Here is a 22,264-nt window from a genome sequence, read left to right as displayed (position 1 = left end):
TCTTACATGGATTCATGCAATTTTTGAGCAAAGTGAAATGTAATTCTGCAAGTACAAATTCACCTCACAAACTTATACGTGTATGTGTACATGTGTGCGCGGGCGGGGTTTATGAGTGTCTGTGTGAGAGAGAATGTGTGTGTGTTTGAGTATCTGTGAGAGAGAGAGTGTGTATATATGTGTGTATGTGTGAGTGTAAAGGGTATAAGTCTGTGAGAGGGTGCATATGTGAGTGTGGGAGAGTATGTGTGAGCATATGAGAGAGGGGCTGGGTGAGTGTGTGTGTCTGTGTATGTCCATGTGTATGTCCCGTTTGTGTGTGTGTGTGTGCAGGAGTGAGTGTATAGTGCAGTGGGGTCACCTGTAGTGTGACATGAACCCAAGGTCCTGGTTGAGGCCATCCCCTTGGGTACCAAACTTGGCTATCAGCCTCTGCTCGGCCACTTTTGCATTGTTGCCTTGGAGGATGGTCACCTGAAGTTCCAAAGTTGAATGTGTTCTCCGACTGGGAGGGAACACTCCTGTCAGTTGATTATTGCGCGGTGTCCATTCATCCGTTGTCGTAGCCTTTGCTCAGTTTCACCAATGAACCATGCCTCAGGGCATCCTTACCTGCAGCGTATGAGATAGACAATGTTGGCTGAGTCACATGAGTACCTGCCAAGTACATGGTGGGAGGTGTCCCCACGAGCAATGGTGGTGTCCGAGAAAATGCTCGGAACTCCTGAGGAGACAAACACAAGCTGCAACCGACAGGGTACCCTTCATTGTCCAGTACTTCCTGGGAGCCAAGAAACTGTGGGTGGCATGGTGGCACAATGGTTAGCACTGCTGCCTCACAGCACCAGAGACCCGGATTCAATTCCCACCTCAGGCAACTGTCTGTGTGGAGTTTGCACACTATCCCCATGTCTGCGTGGGTTTCCTCCGGGGTGCTCCAGTTTCCTCCCACAGTCCAAAAATGTGCAGGTCAGGTGAATTGGCCATGCTAAATTGCCCGCAGTGTTAGGTGAAGGGGTAAACGTAGGGGAAGGGGTCTGGGTGGATTGCTCTTCAGAGGGTCGGTGTGGACTTGTTGGGCCAAAGGGCGTGTTTCCACATTGTAATTAATCTAAAAAAAAACTACACCATGTTCTCCACAGCCTATAACACATTATCAATGAGGATGAGCACCTCGCCAGACCTTCCCCACACCTCCACTTCTTGCCTTTAAACAACCAGACCTCAAACAGATTAAACTGCCCGGCTTTCTGGACAACACCATAAAACCCTGTCATGGTGGACCCTGCAAGAGTCAAGAGTGTTGACTTGGACACCACCATTACACACGGGGACACCTCCCACCATGTACTTGGCAGGTACTCATGCAACGCAGCCAATATTGTCTCTATCATATGCTGCAGGCAAGGATGCCCTGAGGCATGGTTCATTGGTGAGACTGAGCAGAGGCTACGGCAATGGATGAATGGACACTGCACAACAATCAACAGACAGGAGGGTTCCCTCCCAGTTGAGGAACACTTCAGCGGTCCGGGAAGTTCGACCTCAGACCTTCGGGTGACCATTCTCCAAGGCAGACTTCGGGACAGGCAGCAGCGAAAAGTGGCCAAGCAGAGGCTGATAGCCAAGTTCGGTACCCATAGGGAGGGCCTCAACCGCGACCTTGGGTTCATGTCACGTTACAGGTGACCCCATTGCACTATACACACACACACACACACAGATACACACTCCTGCAGACACATACACTCCCACACTCACCTTTTCACAGACTTATACCCCTTTACACTCACACACTCACACTCATATGTCCTCCCCCTCCACCACACACATGCGCACACACATACACATACAAGTTTGTGGGGTGAACTTGAACTTGCAGAATTACATTTCACTTTGCTCAAAAACTTCATGAATCCAAGTAAGATTCTGTAAATCCATTTTTTAGATTAGAATCAGTCTGACCATTGTGGCACAGACAGACACAGTCTCACACAGGGAAGCTCACACCTTCAATACATTATCTGGACCGACATGACACCAATTGTTAAAGTTCACTTGAGAATGTAACTTTTAAATGTTCTACGATTTACACATGAAAGAACCGAAACCAACATATTCATTCTAAAAGATGAGACTTAAACAGTCCAGATATTTTCCAATATCTAAGTTCAGTTGCATCACATTATGAACTTCTGTTATAAATTCTGTGTCTAACAATCTTGTACTCCACAACCACCTGATGAAGGAGCAGCGCTCTGAAAGCTAGTGCTTCCAATTAAACCTATAATCTGGTGTTGTGTGATTTTTAACTTTGTATACCCCAGTCCAACACCAGCATCTCCAAATCATTTGTGAACCTGAGCATGTTTCACTCTGAGGAGCATCAGTATAATTGCAATCCTCTCCACACCAGCATAATGTGTGTGTGTTACTGCTGACACTGCTGAGAGTTACTCTTTCAGACTGAACCCCAGATGATTTTCACCCTCCACTGTCCCATGGGGTGTGTGGAGGACAGCTGAGGGTGGCATTGTATCACATTAAACACAGAGGGAGCAATCTGGTGAGAGATACAGAACTTTCTCTCTCTCCCTTTCTCTGTATGTTACAGCTTTTCTACCTGTGTGTCCGTACACTTGTACGTCTGTGTGTTTGTGTCAGTATGTGTACATATCTGTGTGTGTCAGTGTCTCAGTGTGTGCCTGTGTCTGTTAGTTTCTGCATTTGTCTGTGTTGGTGTTTCTGTTTCCGTAAGTGTTTTTATCTGTCGAACTGTGTGCTTGTAGCTGAGTCTGTGTGCTGATATACATGAGTGTAAGCATTTGTGTGTGTCTATATGTTTGTATGTGTGTGTGTAAGCGCACGCCTGTGTCTCTGTGCAATGGTTTCTCTGTTCTCTTCGGGGTGAATCCATTGAAATGGTTTCACCCCTTTCCCCTTTTTGTCTCTTGAGTTTAAGGTGATACAACACTGATGGTCATGTTCATGTGTGTTTGCCACTGCAACACAGGTGTGTTTAAACTAAGAAGTGGGGCAGAGGGAACAGTCTGGAAATTTCAGAAGGAAGTTTAAAGGGGAAGTGAGAATAAGAGAAGTTAAGAAAGACAACAGAATCAATGGAGCAGAAACTCAAGAAAGGATCATACAGTATATCATCCTGAAGAAGGGCTTATGCCCGAAACGTCGATTCTCCTGTTCCTTGGATGCTGCCTGACCTGCTGCGCTTTTCCAGCTCTGATCTCCAGCATCTGCAGTCCTCACTTTATCATACAGTATAGTCAAGTGAAATAGGATTGATAGGAAGGTGAGGGGAGTTACAAATTAAAAATATATATAAATGCATGAAGCGTAAGAAATATGGTGCATGAGTTTGAGGCTCAGTTGGAAATTGGCAGGTACAATGTTGTGGGGATAACTGGGACGTGGCTTCAAGTGGGCCTGGGAAATGAATATTCAAGGCTATACATGCTATCGAAAGGACAGATTGACGGGCAGAGGGGGTAGGGTGTCCCTGTTGGTGAGGAATGATATTCAGTCCCTTGTGGAGGGGGACATAGAATCAGGAGATGTAGAGTCAATATGGATAGAGCTGAGAAATTCTAAGGGTAGAAAGACCCTCATGGCAGTTATCTGCAGGGCCCCCAAACAGTAGTCTGGATGTAGGGTGTAAGTTGAATAAGGAATTGAAATTGGTCTGTCCCAAAGATATTACTACAGTTGTTATGGGGGATTTCAACATGCAGGTAGACTGGGAGAATCAGGATGGTACTGGACCCCAAGAAAGGGAGTTTGTGGAGTGCCTCCAAGATGGATTCTTAGAACAGCTTGTGCTGGAGCCGACCAGTGAGAAGGCAAACCTGGATCTGGTGTGTGCAACGAGCTGGATTTGATCAGGGACCTCGAAGTAAAGGAGCCATTAGGAGGTAGCGACCATAATATGACAAGTTTTAATCTGTAATTTGAGAGGGAGAAGGGAGAATTGGGAGTGTAGTATTGCAGTTGAACAACTGGAACTATGGAGCTATGAGGGAGGAGCTGGCCAAAGTTCAATGGTGCAATACCATAGCAGGGATGGCAGTGGAGGAACAATGGCAGGTATTTCTGGATATAATGCAGAAGGTGCAGGATCAGTTCATTCCAAAGAAGAAAGATCCTAAGGGGAAGCAGGGTTAGCCGTGGCTGACGAGGGAAGGTAACGACTGTATAAAGATAAAAGAGAAGAAGAATAACATTGCAAAGATGAGTGGGAAATCGGAGGACTGGGAAACTTTTAAAGAGCAACAGAGGATAACTAAAAAAGGCAATACACAGAAAAAAAAGAGGGACGAAGGCAAACTGACCAAAAATATAAAGGAGGATAGTAAAAGCTTTTTTTAGATGTGAAAAGAAAAAAAATGGTTAAGACTAAAATTGGGCCCTTGAAGACAGAAACAGGGGAATTTATTATGGGGAACAAGGAAATGACAGAAGAGTTGAATAGGTACTTTGGATCTGTCTTCACTGGGGAAGACACAAGCAATCTCCCAGATATAATAGTGGCTGAAGGACCAAGGGTAATGGATGAACTGAAGGGAATTTATATTAGGCAGGAAATGGTGTTGGATAGACGGTTAGATCTGAAGGCTGATAAGTCCCCAGGACCTGATGGTCTGCATCCCAGGGTACTTAAGGTGACGCTAGAAATTGTGGACGTATTGGTAATCATTTTCCAATATTCTATAGATTCAGAATTAGTTCCTGTGGATTGGAGGGTGGCTACTGTTGTCCCACGTTTCAAGAAAGAGAGAAAAAATAGGAAATTATAGACCGGTTAGCCTGACTTCAGTGGTGGGAAAGATGCTGGAGTCAATTATAAAAGATGAAATTACGACACATCTGGATAGTAGTAACAGGATAGGTCAGAGTCAGCATGGAATTGTGAAGGGGAAATCATGCTTGACTAATCTTCTGGAATATTTTGAGGATGTAGCAGGCAGTGAAGAATGCTAATAGCATGCTGGCCTTCATAACAAGAGGAATTGAGTATAGGAACAAAGAGGTCCTTCTGCAGCTGTACAGGGCCCTGGTGAGACCACAATTGGAGTATTGTGTGCAGTTTTGGTCTCCAAATTTGAGGAAGGACATTCTGGCTATTGAGGGAGTGCAGCGTCGGTTCACAAGGTCAATTCCCGGAATGGCGGGACTATCATATGTTGAAAGATTGGAGCGACTGGGCTTATATACACTTGAGTTTAGAAGGATGAGAGGGCATCTGCTTAAGATGTATAAGATTATTGAAGGATTGGACACTCTAGAGGCAGGAAGCATGTTTCTGCTGATGGGTGAGTCCAGCACCACAGGACACAGTTTAAAAATAAGGGGTAGCCCATTTAGAACAGAGTTGAGGAGAAACTTCTTCACCCAGAGAGTGATGGGTGTATGGAATGCTCTGCCCCAGAAGGCAGTGGACGCCAAGTCTCTTTGAAGAAAGAGATAGGTAGAGCTCTTAAGTATAGCGGAATCAAGGGTTATGGGGATAAGGCAGGAACAGGATACTGATTGTGGATGGAGGAGAAAGGACTGCAGATGCTGGCGATCAGAGCTGAAAATGTGTTGCTGGAAAAGCGCAGCAGGTCAGGCAGCATCCAAGGAGCAGGAGAATCAACGTTTCGGGCATGAGCCCTTCTTCAGGAATGAGGAAAGTGTGCCCAGCAGGCTAAGATAAAAGGTAGGGAGGAGGGACTTGGGGGAGGGGCGTTGGAAATGCGATAGGTGGAAGGAGGTTAAGGTGAGAGTGAGAGGCCGGAGTGGAGATGGGGGCGGAGAGGTCAGGAAGAAGATTGCAGGTTAGGAAGGCGGTGCTGAGTTCGAGGGTTGGGACTGAGACAAGGTGGGGGGAGGGGAAATGAGGAAGCTGGAGAAATCTGAGTTCATCCCTTGTTGTTGGAGGGTTACTAGGCGGAAGATGAGGCGTTCTTCCTCCAGCCGTCATGTTGCTATGGTCTGGCGATGGAGGAGTCCAAGGAACTGCATGTCCTTGGTGGAGTGGGAGGGGAGTTGAAGTGTTGAGCCACGGGGTGGTTGGGTTGGTTGGTCCGGGTGTCCCAGAGGTGTTCTCTGAAAAGTTCTGCAAGTAGGCAGTCTGTCTCCCCAATGTAGAGGAGGCCACATCGGGTGCAGAGGATGCAGTAAATGATGTGTGTGGAGGTGCAAGTGAATTTGTGACAGATATGGAAGTATCCCTTGGGGCCTTGGAGGGAAGTGAGGGGGGAGATGTGGGCGCAAGTTTTGCATTTCTTGCAGTTGCAGGGGAAGGTGCCGGGAGTGGAGGTTGGGTTGGTGGGGGGTGTGGACCTGACGAGGGAGTCACGGAGGGAGTGGTCTTTATGGAACACTGATAGGGGAGGGGAGGGAAATATATCCCTGGTGGTGGGGTCTGTTTGGAGATGGCGGAAATGATGATGGATTGTACGATGTATATGGAGGTTGGTGGAGTGGTAGGTGAGGACCAGTGGGGTTCTGTCCTGGTGGTGGTTGGAGGGGCGGGGCTCAAGGGCAGAGGAGCAGGAAGTGGAGGAGATGCGGTGGAGAGCATCGTCGATCACGTCCGGGGGGGGGGAATTGCGGTCACCACGCCTAACCCCACCCCCACACCAATCTCCGTTCGCACGCCTAACCCCGCCCCCACACCGACCTCCGTCCCCACCCCGATTCCCACGCCTAACCCCGCCCCCACTCCCAGCTCCAGCCCCACACCAGGTCCTAGCTCCCAGCCCTGCCGTGTTTTCACCATCCCTCCAGAACTACCCCTCGCTGAGGATGAAAGATCAATCCTCAGCAGGGGCCCCACCTTCATTCCCCTACGCTCTGGGATTAACGAGTTCAACACGCGGCGTGACATCGAACAATTCTTCCGCCGTCTTCGCCTCCGCGCCTACTTCTCCAACCAGGACTCCCGCCCACCCTCTGACGACCCCTTCTCCCGACTCCAACACACCGCATCCACCTGGACACCCCGTGCTGGCCTCTTACCCACCCTCGATCTCTTCATAGCCACCTGCCGCCACGACATTAACCGCCTCAACCTGTCCACCCCTCTCACCCACTCCAACCTCTCAGCATCGGAACATATAGCCCTCCACTCCCTCCGTTCCAGCCCCAACCTCACTATCAAACCGGGAGACAAGGGAGGCGCGGTAGTAGTTTGGTGCACAGACCTTTACATCGCTGAGGCTAAACACCAACTCGCGGACACCTCCTCCTACTGCCCCCTTGACCATGACCCCACCTCCCACCACCAAACCATCATCTCCCAGACCATCCATAACCTCATCACCTCAGGGGATCTCCCATCCACTGCCTCCAACCTCAGTCCCACAACCCCGCACCGCCCATTTCTACCTCCTGCCCAAAATCCACAAACCTGACTGCCCCGGCCGACCCATTGTCTCAGCCTGCTCCTGCCCCACTGAACTCATCTCTGCATACCTCGACACGGTCCTGTCCCCCTTAGTCCAAGAACTCCCCACCTATGTTTGGGACACCACCCATGCCCTCCACCTCCTCCATGATTTTCGCTCCCCCGGTCCCCAAAGCCTTATCTTCACCATGCACATCCAGTCCCTGTACACCTCCATCCCCCCATCATGAAGGACTAAAAGCCCTCCGCTTCTTCCTTTCCTGCCGTACCAACCAGTACCCTTCCACTGACACCCTCCTTCGACTGACTGAACTGGTCCTCACTCTTAACAACTTCTCCTTCCAATCCTCCCACTTCCTCCAAACCAAAGGAGTAGCCATGGGCACCCGCATGGGCCCCAGCTATGCCTGCCTCTTCGTAGGCTATGTGGAACAGTCCATCTTCCGCAGCTACACTGGCACCACCCCGCACCTTTTCCTCCGCTACATCGATGACTGTATCGGCACAGCCTCATGCTCCCACGAGGAGGTTGAACAGTTCATCCACTTTATCAACACCTTCCACCCCAACCTCAAATTTACCTGGACCGTCTCAGACTCGTCCCTCCCCTTCCTAGACCTCTCCATTTCTATCTCAGGCGACCAAATCAACACAGACATTTACTATAAACCGACCGACTCCCACTGCTACCTAGATTACATCTCCTCCCACCCCGCCCCCTGTAAAAACGCAATCCCATACTCCCAATTCCTTCGTCTACGCCCCATCTGCTCCAGGAGGACCAGTTCCAATACCGTACAACCCAGATGGCCTCCTTCTTCAAAGACCGCAATTTCCCACCAGGCGTGATCGACGATGCTCTCCACCGCATCTCCTCCACTTCCCGCTCCTCCGCCCTTGAACCCCACCCCTCCAATCACCACCAGGACAGAACCCCACTGGTCCTCACCTACCACCCACCAACCTCCATATACAGCGTATCATCCGTCGGCATTTCCGCCACCTCCAAACGGACCCCACCACCAGGGATATATTTCCCTCCCCTCCCCTATCAGCATTCCGAAAAGACCACTCCCTCCGTGACTCCCTCGTCAGGTCTACACCACCCACTAACCCAACCTCCACTCCCGGCACCTTCCCCTGCAACTGCAAGAAATGCAAAACTTGCGCACACACCACCCCCCTTACTTCCCTCCAAGGCCCCAAGGGATCCTTCCATATCCGTCACAAATTCACCTGCACCTTCACACACATCATTTACTGCATCCGCCGCACCCGATGTGGCCTCCTCTATATTGGGGAGACAGGCCGCCTACTTGCGGAACGTTTCAGAGAATACCTCTGGGATACCAGCACCAACCAACCCAACCACCCTGTGGCTCAACACTTCAACTCCCCCTCCCACTCCACCAAGGACATGCAGGTCCTTGGACTCCTCCATCGCCAGGCCACAGCAACACGACAGCTGGAGGAAGAGCGCCTCATCTTCCGCCTAGGAACCCTCCAACAACAAGGGATGAATTCAGATTTCTCCAGTTTCCTCATTTCCCCTCCCCCCACCTTGTCTCAGTCCCAACCCTCGAACTCAGCACCACCTTCCTAACCTGCAATCATCTTCCTGACCTCTCCGCCCCCACCCCCACCCCCACTCCGGCCTATCTTCCTCACCTTAACTTCCTTCCACCTACTGATTGTGGATGATCAGCCATGATCATAATGAATGGTGGTGCTGGCTCGAAGGGCCGAATGGCCTACTCCTGCACCTATTGTCTATTGTGTGTCCCCTATGTGTTTGTGTCTGTGGGTTTATCTCTGGCTGCAATGAGACTCACTGGAGGGAAGGTTGAATGAATGGATTATAAAATGAGAGTCAGAATCTCTGTCCCCTACTCCCTCTTGTGTTTTAAATGATACAATGCCCCCCTCTGGTGGCCTCCCCATGCCCCAGGCTGCACAATTGGCAGATTCCTTTTTGGAGAAAGCACCAAAGCCTATGAATTTCTCAGGTTGTACATTTGTTTCCTTCTTCAAACAATGTCTTTGGAGACACAGAGCAGTTTTGTTTAATCAGTGTTGCCCCTGAGACATTAGCAGAAGTAGATAAACAAACTGATCTTACGCCCTCCAGTTTTCAATTTGTTTGTCACTTAGAAACAGAAAGTAGGTTACAAAACTTTAGAAATTATGAGGGAGGTGATGGCCTAATGGTATTATTGCTCGACTATTAATCCAGAAATTTAGAATTATGTTATGGGGACATGGATTCGAATCCCACCACAGCAGATGGTGGAATTTGAATTCAGTTTTAAAAATCTTGAATTAAGGGTCGACTGATGACCATGAAACCATTGTCAATTGTCAGAAAGATACACCTGGTTCACTAATGCCCTTTAGGGAAGGAAATCTGCCATCCTTACCTGGATTGGCCTACATGTGACTCCAGACCCACAGCGATGTGGTTGACTCTCAGCTGCCCTCTGAAATGGCCCTGCAAGCCATTCAGTTGTATCAATCGCTAGAAAGTCACAACGTAGAAATGAAACCACTTGGCATCGATGTTGGAACCAGAGATAACACCAAAAATACAAACTGCCCTGTTGACCATACAATGTCTTCCTTACCAACATCTGGGGGCTAGTGCTGAAATTGGGAGAGCTGTTTCACAGACTAGTCAAGCAACAACCTGACATGCTCATTCTTACGGAATCCTACCTTACACATAACACCCCAGACACAACCATTACCATCCCTGGAAATGTCCTGTCCCATTGGCATGACAGACCCAGCAGAGGTGGTGGCACCGTGGGATACAGTCAGGAGGGAGTTGCCCTGGGTATCCTTGACATCGACTCCAGACTCCATGAAGTCTCATGGCTTCAGGTTAAACGTGGGCAACCATACCGTTTTCCCATGGCTGATGAATCAGTATCGCTGCACAGTCCTCATGGAGACAAAGTCCCACCTTCACATTGTGAATAATCTCCATTATGTTGTGTGGCACAATCACCATGCTAAATGGGACAGACTTTGAACCAAGTTAGCAGCTCAGGTTTGGGCATCCATGAGGCGCTGTGGGCCAACATAATTTCAGTTCTCAGAAGGGAAGGGGGAGAATAGAAAAGCGCTAGTGGTAGGGGACTCAATAGTTAGACAGATTGACAGGAGATTTTGTGGTCAGGAACGGGACTCCCGGAAGGTATGTTGCTTCCCCGGTGCCAGGGTCCGGGATGTCGCCGATTCTGAAGGGGGAGGGTGAGCAGCCGGAAATCGTGGCACATATTGGCACCAATGATATAGCCAGGAAAGGGACTGAGGATCTGAAAAGTGACTACAGAGAGTTAGGTTGGAAGCTGAAGACAATCTGTAACCTCATGGCCCAGCATATCCCCCACTCAACCATTACCATCAAGCCAGAGGATCAACCCTGGTTCAATGGAGAGTGCAAGAGGAGAGAACTGAATGGACTCAAACTCTTTCTTTGCAAATATTTTTTATTGAAAAAATATTAAGTTTTTCTTTACAAGATTACAATGCCAATATAAAATTGAAGAAAGCAAAAACTACAAATCAATAAATAATCATGAAAAAAAATAAAATTAACAAAATTAAATTCAACAGAGTTATACCACAGCAACTTAAATTCTATTCAATTAAATCCCAGCGAAGCTCCCCATCACCGGGAGCAATAGCAAGCAAACTCTGTTTGCTCAGGATTCTTCCCCCACCCCCCACCAAGGGGCCCTCGGGCTCCCAGGCACAACCCTAATGGCTACACAAAGGCCCTGATCAGTATAGCTGACAAGTCTGCATCAATATAATTCAGAAAGGGTCGCCACGTTCTGTAAAACAGTTCAGTTTTCTGGTGCACCATACTCGCAAGGAAGTCAAGGGGAATGTGTTCCATAAGTAACTTACACCAGCCCGAAAGTCCCAGGGGACTTTCTCAGACACCCAGCTGATTAGCATGTTCTTTCTTGCACAGAACAAAAGAATATGAAACAATTTTTTTCCATGTACATCCAAAGAAGGGATATTTCGAAGACTGGAAAGGAGGGACACTGGACCCAGCTCAACCTCAGTTCCCAAAACACTCACTATGGCATTCCAAAACCTCCAAAGCCTGTGGCATGACCACAGGCAATGGGTAAGAGTGCCACCTCTATTTTACACTTGGGGCACATTGGGGACACTCCTGTCTTGAATTTCACAAGCAGTTCCGATGCCAAGTGAGCCCCGTGGAGTAACTTCAGTTGGAAAGCCTGAGTCCTATTACAAATTAAGATCTTCCTAACATCATCCCAGATATCCTCCCACATTTCTGACGAGATTTCCACCCCCAATTCTTGAGTCCAGGTTCTGCATAGCCACTCAATGTCCTTCGAAACTTCGACTTCCTGAGAGTGCTAACCGAGAGGGCACCTCTAGACCGGAGCACACTCCTCTCCATGTCCAACTTGTGGGGACTAACCAACAATTTTTTGTATGAAGTCTCTAACCTGGAAGTAACAAAAGAGATCTCTCTTAGGCAGTTCAAATTTCTGACTTAGCCACTTGAAGGACTTCAAGACCTCCCCATCAAATAGATCTCCCAGACAGGAAATTCCTCTAGACTCCCATAAATTAAAGCCAAAGTCCATGGGATTCAACATTCCCACTATGGGAGTGAAAGGGGCTTTTGTTGCAAATTGCCCTTGCCCTGCTGCATCATTCTCCATGCTTTGACTGTGTTTAGAACAATCGGATTTCTGCATTGATCCATAATAGTTCTCATCTTGTCTATCAACAACAAACTAATGAGGGGGCATTTTGTTTGGGAGGCCTGAATGTCCAACCAGATTGGACCTGCCAGGACATGCAGTCAGTCAGCCACATAAGATAGTAAGGAGTTCAATTGGTATTTGTTAAAGTCCGGAAAATCCAGTCCTCCCCTCTCCTGCGGAAGCTGCAAATTATCCCGTTTAATAAGAGGCTGCCGATGATGCCAGATGAAAGATCCAAGCCAGCTGTAAAGCCTCCATAGTACTTGCATTCCCATAGGATATAATAAACATGGAAGAACGTTGATTTTGACCAGAGCTATCCTACCCAACCAGGATATCAAAAGATCCTCCTAGTGCCGAAGGTCCTGTCTTATCTTTTCTAGCAACTGCACAAAGTTAGCTCTATATGACTGATCGAAAACCAAGGTAATAAAAATGCCTAAATACAGGAAACCTCCCTGCAACCACCAGAAAGGAGGACGGGTTCCATCCCCAAACTTAGGCAAACTAACAAGGCACCCCACATTCTCTGCACCCTCTCCAAAGTGTCCACATCCTTTTGGTAATGTGGCGACCAGAACTGAACACAGTATTCCAAATGCAGCTGAACCAACGTCTTGTACAATGTTAACAATGACTTGCCAGCTCTTATACTCAAAGATGATCAAGCAGTACTAGTGGATGTCACCATATAGTTTGAGAATGAAAACACCTCTTTGGAGCTAGCATGGGAGAAGATACAGAAGTATCAACACCTAAAGAAGGAAATACTGGCCCTAACTAAGGAACCATTGTATCCTTTTATGGTTTTGTGATAGGAGCAAAGGGCAAATAGTACGATAAGAACAATGAATTGATGAAGACTTTAGGAATTAAACATTACAAGGTATTTGCCAGAGAAACAACTAATCTTACAATTTCTCTGACTGAGTTCCTTCGTATTTTTATGGACTCTTAACGGACTTCCTCTGGGCCCTCTAATTTTAGTCATACATTTTAATTATATATATTTTAATGTTTGTTTTAATAATTTTAATATTTTAAATTTAATTTTAGTAATAAAGTTTAGAATTTTATATCACAATTAAGGTGGAGGGTAATTGGGTGATAAATAAATTTTTCGTTAAATACAACAAATGATGAGAGTAAGAGGCAACTAATCTGTTGGCTTTACAACCCTTGCTCAATGCTCACTTGATGTAATCGAAACAAAGATAGGAACCATCCCCCTAACATCTGGCTGTGTTGAAGCTATATAGGGATTTTCTTCTGCGTCGATGAGCGACGATAACAAACCTCGAAACAGACAACTCACTGGAATGGATGGTGAATGTTCATGCTAGCCATCGCCATCCAAGGAAAACGGCTCTCACTGTCTACTCTATCTAACCTTTTGATCATCATATGTTTCAATTAAGTCACCTCTCAACCTCCTTCTTTCTAATGAAAACAGCCTCAAATCCCTCAACCTTTCCGCTTAAGACCTTCCCTCCAGACCAGTCAACATCCTCGTAAATCTCCTCTGCACCTTTTCTGATGCTTCCACATCCTTCCTATAATGCGGCAACCAGAACTGTACGCAATACTCCAAGTGCAGCCACACCAGAGTTTTGTACAGCTGCAGCATGACCTCATGGTTCCAACACACAATCCCTCTACTAATAAAAGCTAACACACTTTTTAACACGCCTTCTTAACAACCTTATCAACCTGAGTGAAAACTTTCATGGATCTATGTACATGGACACAGAACTCTCTCTACTCATCTGCACTGCCAAGAATCTTACCATTAACCCACTACTCTGCATTCCTGTTACTCTTTCCAAAGTGAATTATTTCATATTTTTCTGCATTAAATTCCATTTGCCAATTCTCAGCCCAGCTCTGCAGCTTAGCTATGTCCCTCTGAAAGGCAATTATGATGCGATTAGGCAAGATTTAGGATGCATCGGATGGAGAAGGAAACTGCAGGGGATAGACACTTGAAAAGTGGTGCTTATTCAAGGAATAGCTACTGCGGGTCTTTGATGAGTATATACCTATCAGGCAGGGAGGTAGTTGTCGAGACAGAGAGGGCCATGGTTTACTAAAGAAGCTGAAGCTCTTGTCAAGAGGAAGGCGGCGGCTTATGTGAGGATAAGGTGTGAAGGCTCAGGGGGATTGGGAGTTATAATTTAGCCAGAAAAGATCGAAGGAGAGGGCTAAGAGGAACCAGGAGGGGTCATGAAAAGTTGTTCGTGGATCGGATCAAAGAAAGCCCAAAGGCCTTCTATAGCTATATCAGGAATAAAAAAAAAAGACTAGAGTAAGATTAGGGCCCAAAGATAGTAGTGGGAAGTTGTGTGTGGAATCTGAGGACATAGGGGAAGTGCTTAATGAATACTTTTTTTCAATATTCACCATGGAAAAGGGCAATGTTAGTGAGAGTACGGAGATACAGGCTACTCGATTAGTTGGGATTGAGGTCAACAAAGAGGAGGTTTTAGCAATTTTGGAAAATCTGTAAACAGAGAAGACCCCTGGGCCGGATTTGATTTACCATCAGATTCTCTGGGAAGCCAGGGAGGAGATGGTAAATCAAAGCCTTTGGCTTTGATCTTTATGTCATCATTGTCGGCAGTAGTCCCAGAAGACTGGAGGATAGCAAATGTTGTTCCCTTGTTTAAGAAGGGGAGTCGGGACAACCCTGGTAATTATAGGCCAGTAAGCCTTACTTTGGTTGTGCGTAATGTGTTGGAAAAGATAAGAGAAAGGATTTATAATAATTTGGAAAGAATTATTTGATTAGGGATAGTCAACAGTTTTGTGAAGGGTAGGTCATGCCTCACTAACCTTATTCAGTTCTTTGAGAAGGTGACAAATCAGGTGGATGAGGGTAAAGCAGTTGATGTGGTGTATATGGATTTCAGTAAGGCGTTTGATTAGGTTCCACATGGTAGGCTACTGCACAAAATACTGAGTTTTGGGATTGAAGGCGATTTAGCGGTTTGGATCAGAAATTGGCTAGCTGAAAAAAGACAGAGTGGTGGTTGATGTGAAATGTTCAACCTGGAGCTCAGTTACCAGTGCTGAAAGAATCGGTTTTGGGGCCACTGCTGTTTGTCATTTTTATAAACTATCTGGAGGTGGGCATAGAAGGATGGCTTAGTAAATTTGCAGATGACACTAAGGTAGGCAGAGTTGTGGACAGTGCCGAAGGATGTTGAGGGTAACAGAAGGACATAGATAAGATGCAGAGCTGGGCTGAGAGGTGGCAAATGGAGTTTAATGTAGAAAAGTGTGAGGTAGTTCACTTTGGAAGGAGTAACAGGAATGCAGAGTACTGGGCTAATGGTAAAATACTTGGCAGTGTAGATGAACAGAGATCTTGATGTCCAGGTGCATAAATCTCTGAAAGTTGCCACCCAGGTTGATAAGATTGTTAAGAAGGCATATGGTGTGTTAGCGTTTAGATTAGATTACATTACATTACAGTGTGGAAACAGGCCCTTCGGCCCAGCAAGTCCGCACCGACCCGCCGAAGCACAACCCACCCATATCCCTACATTTACTCCTTACCTAACACTATGGGCAATTTAGCATGGCCAATTCACCTGACCTGCACATCTTTGGACTGTGGGAGGAAACCGGAGCACCCGGAGGAAACCCACGCAGACACGGGGAGAACGTGCAAACTCCACACAGTCAGTCGCCTGAGGCGGGAATTGAACCCGGGTCATTGTTTATTGTTAGAGAATTGAGTTTCGGTGCCATGAGGTCATGCTTCAGCTGTACAAGACACTGGTAAGGCCACACCTGGAGTATTGTGTGAAGTTCTGGTCACCATATTATAGGAAGGATGTGGAAGCTTTGGAAAGGGTTCAGAGGAGATTTACTTGGATGTTAACTGGTATGGAAGGAAGGTCTTATGAGGAAAGGCTGAGGGAACTGAGGCTGTTTTTGTTGGAGAGAAGAAGGTTGAGAGGTGACTTAATAGAAACGTATAAGATAATCAGAGGGTTAGATAGGGTGGGCAATGCGAGTCTTTTTCCTTGGATGGTGAAGGCTAACATGAGGGGACATAGCTTTAAATTGAGGGGTGGTAGATTTAAGAGAGAGATCAGGGGTAGTTTCTTTACTCAGAGTAGTAGGGGTGTGGAACAGCCTGCCTGCAACAGTAGTAGGAAGGGGTGTGGAACAGCCTGCCTGCAACAGTAGTAGACTCAACGACATTAAGGACGTTCAAATGGGCATTGGACATACAGATGGATAATGATGGAATAGTATAGGTTAGATGGGCAGCAGATTATTTCACAGATCAATGCAACATCGAGGGGGGGCAAAAGGCCTGTACTGCGCTGTTACGTTGTATGCTTTACGTTCTGATGATTTTAAGTGACAATATGGATATTTCACAGATTCCCTGATGGACAGGCAAACCGAACATTCCTGACTTGCTGTAACTCAGACCCTTAACAACATCCCTGCACCATGGACATGAGACAGTGCAAAAAGGTTAGTACGGACTGAATATACAGTCCTCAGATTGCTAGACAGCAGTTCCTGGTGCTTCCAATAGGGGGAATGATAGTTACCCAACAGGGAAACCTAGAATTACCATCCGAATAGTCTGGTCAGTCTGTAATTCTCTATGTATCCAATAGAGGGCATGGCAAAGCACAACTATGGGAACCAAGGACGAAACAACTAACACAAACACTCAGGTGGCAATTCCACATTTCTCCAAAAGGGGGGCTGACAGCACACCAACAGGAGAACAGGGAGGATTTCATCCAGACACCCAAGAGAGAAACGATTTGGAGATGCCGGAGGCGCCACAACCTTGAAATTAAGATGGAGTCCACGCTCTCATCCTGTGCTCAGGATACAGCATTACAATTACCCGACATTGCCAAACAGAAAAGGCAACAAAACTACACAACTTACACGCACACCAAGAACAAAAATCTGGAGAAACTTGGCATTCTCACCAGTAATAGCAAAGCCCGCCCTGGCACCACAGTAAGTAACATTACCACTGTGGGGAAGTCTATTATCAACTTATCGGAACACACCCTTCGATTGGAAGAGATAGAAGTCCTGAGCAGGGGTCTCAACTTCTGTCCCACCACCAAAATGGACCCTTTGTTTCTTGCAGCAGCCACGGAGGAGTTCATCAGACGAATGACACTCCAGGAATTCTTACAAGGTGCAGCAGTGATCCCAATGAGCCCACTGAACTGGTACAGTCATCACAGGGATCTGTAGAGGAGCGACCAAAGGTGTCAACTTGGACCCCACTGGAGGGCCGCTGCCCTGGGCTTGACATGTATGCTCAAACTGTCAGGAAATATATAAATGCCAGATTCATCAGCCGTACCCACAAGGTACAGCAAAATATCACCGGCTCACAACTCAATGCCTTCCAGGCTCTCAAAACCAATCACAACATTGTCATCAAACCAGCAGATAGAGGAAGAGCCATTGTCATTCAGAACAGAACAGATTACTGCAAGGAAGTGTACCGACAACTGAACAACCAGGAACACTACAGGCAACTACCGGCCGATCCGACCAAAGAACACACCCATGAATTAAACACACTGATCAGAATTTTGGAGCCAGTCCTTCAGAGTTCCCTACGTGCCCTCATCCCACGTACTTCTCGTGTAGGCGACTTAGAGTCATAGAGATATACACATGGAAACAGACCCTTCGATCCAACCTGTCCACGCCGACTAGATATCCCAACCCAATCTAGTCCCACCTGCCAGCTCCCTTCCTATTCATATACCCATCCAAATGCCTCTTAAATGTTGCAATTGTACTAGCCTCCACCACATCCTCTGGCAGCTCATTCCATACACGTACCACCCTCTGCGTGAAAAAGTTGCCCCTTAGGTCTCTTTTATATCTTTCCCCTCTCACCCTAAACCTAGGCCCTCTAGTTCTGGACTCCCCAATCCCAGGGAAAAGACTTTGTCTATTTATCCTATCCATGCCCCTCATAATTTTGTAAGCCTCTATAAGGTCACCCCTCAGCTTCCGACACTCCAGAGACAACAGCCCCAGCCTCTCCCTGTAGCTCAGATCCTCCAACCCTGGCAACATCCTTGTAAATCTTTTCTGAACCCTTTCAAGTTTCACGACATCTTTCCGATAGGAAGGAGACCAGAATTGCACGCAATATTCCAACAGTGGCCTAACCAATGTCCTGTACAGCCACAACATGACCTCCCAACTCCTGAACTCAATACTCTGACCAATAAAGGAGCTGGAGTTGGATGAATTTCAGATCATTCGGGAGGCAGAGGGGGTTATTGACAGGACTTAGAGAAGTAGTCACTCCCCAGATAAAAGAAAAAGACAGATGGGTGACAGTTAGGGGACAAAAAGGGAACCGGCAGGCAGTGCAGGGATCCCATGTAGCCATTCCTCTCAACAATAAGTATACTATTTTGGATATTATTGGGGGTGATGACTTACCAGGGGAAAGCAGTGGGGCACCTGCTGCTCAGAAGGGAAGGAGGAAGAGGAGCAGAGCAATAGTCATTGGGGACTCGATAGTTAGGGGGATAGATAGGAGGTTCTGTGGGGACGGGAGAGACTCACGGTTGATGTGCTGCCTCCCAGGTGCCAGGGTCCGTGATGTCTCTGCTCTCCCTTCGGGGGGAGGGAGAGCAGCCCCAAGTCGTGGTCCACATTGGCACCAACGACATAGGTCGGAAGAGAGATGGGGATTGAGACAGAAATTCAGGGAGCTGGGATGGAAGCTTAGAGCTAGGACAAACAGAGTTGTTTTCCCTGGTTTGCTGCCCGTGCCACATGCTAGTGAGGTGAGGAATAGGGAGAGAAAGGAGTTGAACATGTAGCTACAGGGATGATGCAGGAGGGAGCGTTTCGGGTTTTTGGATAATTGGAGCTCTTTCTTGGGTAGGTGGGACCTCTACAAGCAGGATGCTCTTCATCTAAACCAGAGGGGTACCAATATCCTGGGTGGGAAATTCGCTAAAGCTATTAAGGTGGATTTAAAATAATACAGCAGGGGAGTGGGAACCAAAATTGTAGGACAGGTACAGAAGAGGATGAGAGTAGGGAGCTCCAAAATCAAGTATCTGACGCTGGCAAGCGAGAACCTGGATTGAAGTGTGTGTACTTCAACACGAGGAGCATCCAAAATAAAGTGGGTGAACTGGCAGCGTGGGTTGGGACTTCGATGTTGTGGCCATTATGGAGACATGGATAGAGCAGGGACAGGAATGGCTGTTGCAGGTTCCGGGATTCAGATGTTTCAGTAAGAACAGAGAAGATGGTAAACGAGGGGGAGGTGTGGCATTGTTGATCAGGGACAATATTACAGTTGTAGAAAGGATGTTTAGGGACTTGTTAACTGAGGTAGTATGGGCTGAGGTTAGAAACAGGAAAGGAGAGGTCACCCTGTTGGGAGTTTTCTATAGGCCTCCGAATAGTCCCAGAGATGTAGAGGAAAGGATAGCAAAGATGATTCTCGATAGGAGTGAGAGAGGTAGATGGTTGTCACGGGGGACTTCAACTATCCAAATATTGACTGGGAACACTACAGTACGAGTACTATAGATGGGTCAGTTTTTGTCCAGTGTGTGCAGGAGGGCTTCCTGACACAGTATGTAGACAGGCCTACAAGGGGCGAAGCCACATTAGATTTAGTGTTGGATAACGAGCCTTTGGAGACAGCGATCACAATTCTGTCAGGTTTACTTTAGTGATGGAAAGCGATGGGTGTACTCCACCGAGCAAGAGTTACAGCTGGGGGAAGGGAAATTACGATGCAATTAGGAAAGATTTAGGAAGCGTACAATGGGAAAGGAAACTGCAGGGGATGAGCACATTAAAAATGTGGAGCTTATTCAAGGAAAAGCTCCTGTGTGTCCTAGATAAGTATGTACCTGTCAGGCAGGGAGGAAGATATAGAACGCGTGAGCTGTGGTTTACTAAGGAAGTGGAATCCCTGGTCAAGAAGAAGGCGGCGGCTGATGTTAGGACAAAATGTGAAAACTCAGGGCGCTTGAAGGTTACAAGGAAGTCAGGAAAGACCTACAAAGAGAGCTCAGAAGAGCCAGGAGGAGACATGAGAAGTTGTTGGCAGATAGGATCAGGGTTAACCCCAAGGCTTTCCATAGGTATGTCAGAAATAAAAGAATGATGAGAGTTAAATTAGGGCCAATCAAGGATAATAGTGGGAAGTTGTGTGTGGAGTCAGAGGAGATAGGGGAAGCACTAAATAAATATTTTTCGACAGTGTTCACTATAGAAAATGAAAATGTTGGCGAGGAAGATACAGAGACACTTGCATCTAGACTAGAAGAGATTGAGGTTCACAAGGAAGAGGTATTAAAAATACTGCAGAGTGTGAAAACAGACAAGTCCCCTGGGCCAGATGGGATCTATCCTGGGATCCTCTGGGAAGCAAGGGAAGAGATTGCCGAGCCTTTGGCATTGATCTTCAAATCATCATTGTCTACAGGAATAGTGCCTGAGGACTGGAGGATAGCAAATGTGGTTCCCTTGTTCAAAAAGGGTAGTAGAGACAACCCTAGTAATTATAGACCAGTGAGTTTCACTTCAGTTGTTGGTAAAGTGTTGGAAAAGGTTCTAAGAGATAGGATTTACAACCATCTGGAAAAGAATAATCTGATCAGGGACAGTCAGCGCAGTTTTGTGAAGGGTAGGTCGTGCCTAACGAATCTTATTGACTTTTTTGACAAAGTGACCAAACAGGTAGATGAGAGGAAACTGGTTGAAGTGGTGTACATGGATTTCAGCAAGGAATTCGATAAGGTTCCTCACAATAGGCTATTATACAAAATGCGGAGGAATAGGATTGTGGGAGACATAGCAGTTTGAATCAGTAATTGGCTTGCTGAAAGAAAACAGAGGGTTGTAGTTGATGGAACATGTTCATCTTGGTGTCCAGTTACTAGCGGCGTACCGCAAGGGTCGGTGTTGGGTCCACTGCTGTTCATCATTTTTATAAATGACCTGGATGAGGGCTTAAAAGGGTGGGTTAGTAAATTTGCAGACGACACTAAGTCGGTGGAGTTGTGGATAGTGACGATGGATGTAGTAGGTTGCAGAGAGACATAGATAAGCTGCAGAGCTGGGCTGAGGTGTGGCAAATGGAGTTTAATGAGGACAAGTGTGAGGTGATACACTTTGGACGGAGTAATCGGAATGCAAAGTACTGGGCTAATGGTAGGATTCTTGGGAGTGCAGATGAGCAGAGAGATCTCGGTGTCCATGTACACAGATCCCTGAAAGTTGCCACCCAGATTGACAGGGTTGTTAAGAAGGCATACAGTGTTTTGGCCTTTATTAATAGAGGGATTGATTTCTGGAGCTAGGACGTTATGCTGCAGCTGTACAAAGCTCTGGTATGGCCATACTTGGAGTATTGTGTACAGTTCTGGTCACCGCATTATGAGAAGGATGTGGAAGCTTTGGAAAGAGTGCAGAGGAGATTTACTAGGATGTTGCCTGGTATGGAAGGAATGTCTTATGAGGAAAGGCTGAGGGACTTGAGTCTGTTCTCGTTAGAGAGGAGGAGGTTGAGAGATGACTTAATAGAGACATACAAGATAATCAGAGGGTTAGATAGGGTGGACAGGGAGAGTTTTTTTCCAAGAATGGGGACGGAAAACACGAGGGGACATAACTTTAAAGTGAGGGGAGATAGGTATAAGACAGATGTCAGAGGTAGTTTCTTTACTCAGAGAGTAGTACGGGTATGGAATGCTTTGCCTGCAACGGTAGTAGATTCGCCAAGTTTAAGTGCATTTAAGTCGTCATTGGACAGGCAAATGGACATACATGGAATAGTGTAGGTGGGATGGGCTTCAGATTAGTATGACAGGGCAGCGCAACATCGAGGGCCGAAGGGCCTGTACTGCAATGTAATGTTCTATGTGCTATAATTGACTAAAATGGGCTGTGTTGGGCATCCCCCAAGTTCCTGAGGCTCAGGGAGAATCCCTCCATAATACAGTGTTCAGGAAATAGCTCACAAGGCTAATGCCAAAAAGCATCCAAAATACTCCTTCAGCAAAGTCAGGAAAGGAAATGCAGACACAGACTCTGACCCACAAGA

The sequence above is a fragment of the Chiloscyllium plagiosum genome, unplaced genomic scaffold (genome assembly GCF_037043375.1).
Source record: "Chiloscyllium plagiosum isolate Xiang-an unplaced genomic scaffold, Cpla_swu_hap1 HiC_scaffold_30, whole genome shotgun sequence".
NCBI lineage: Eukaryota > Metazoa > Chordata > Chondrichthyes > Orectolobiformes > Hemiscylliidae > Chiloscyllium > Chiloscyllium plagiosum.
This window is presented reverse-complemented; position numbering follows the sequence as displayed.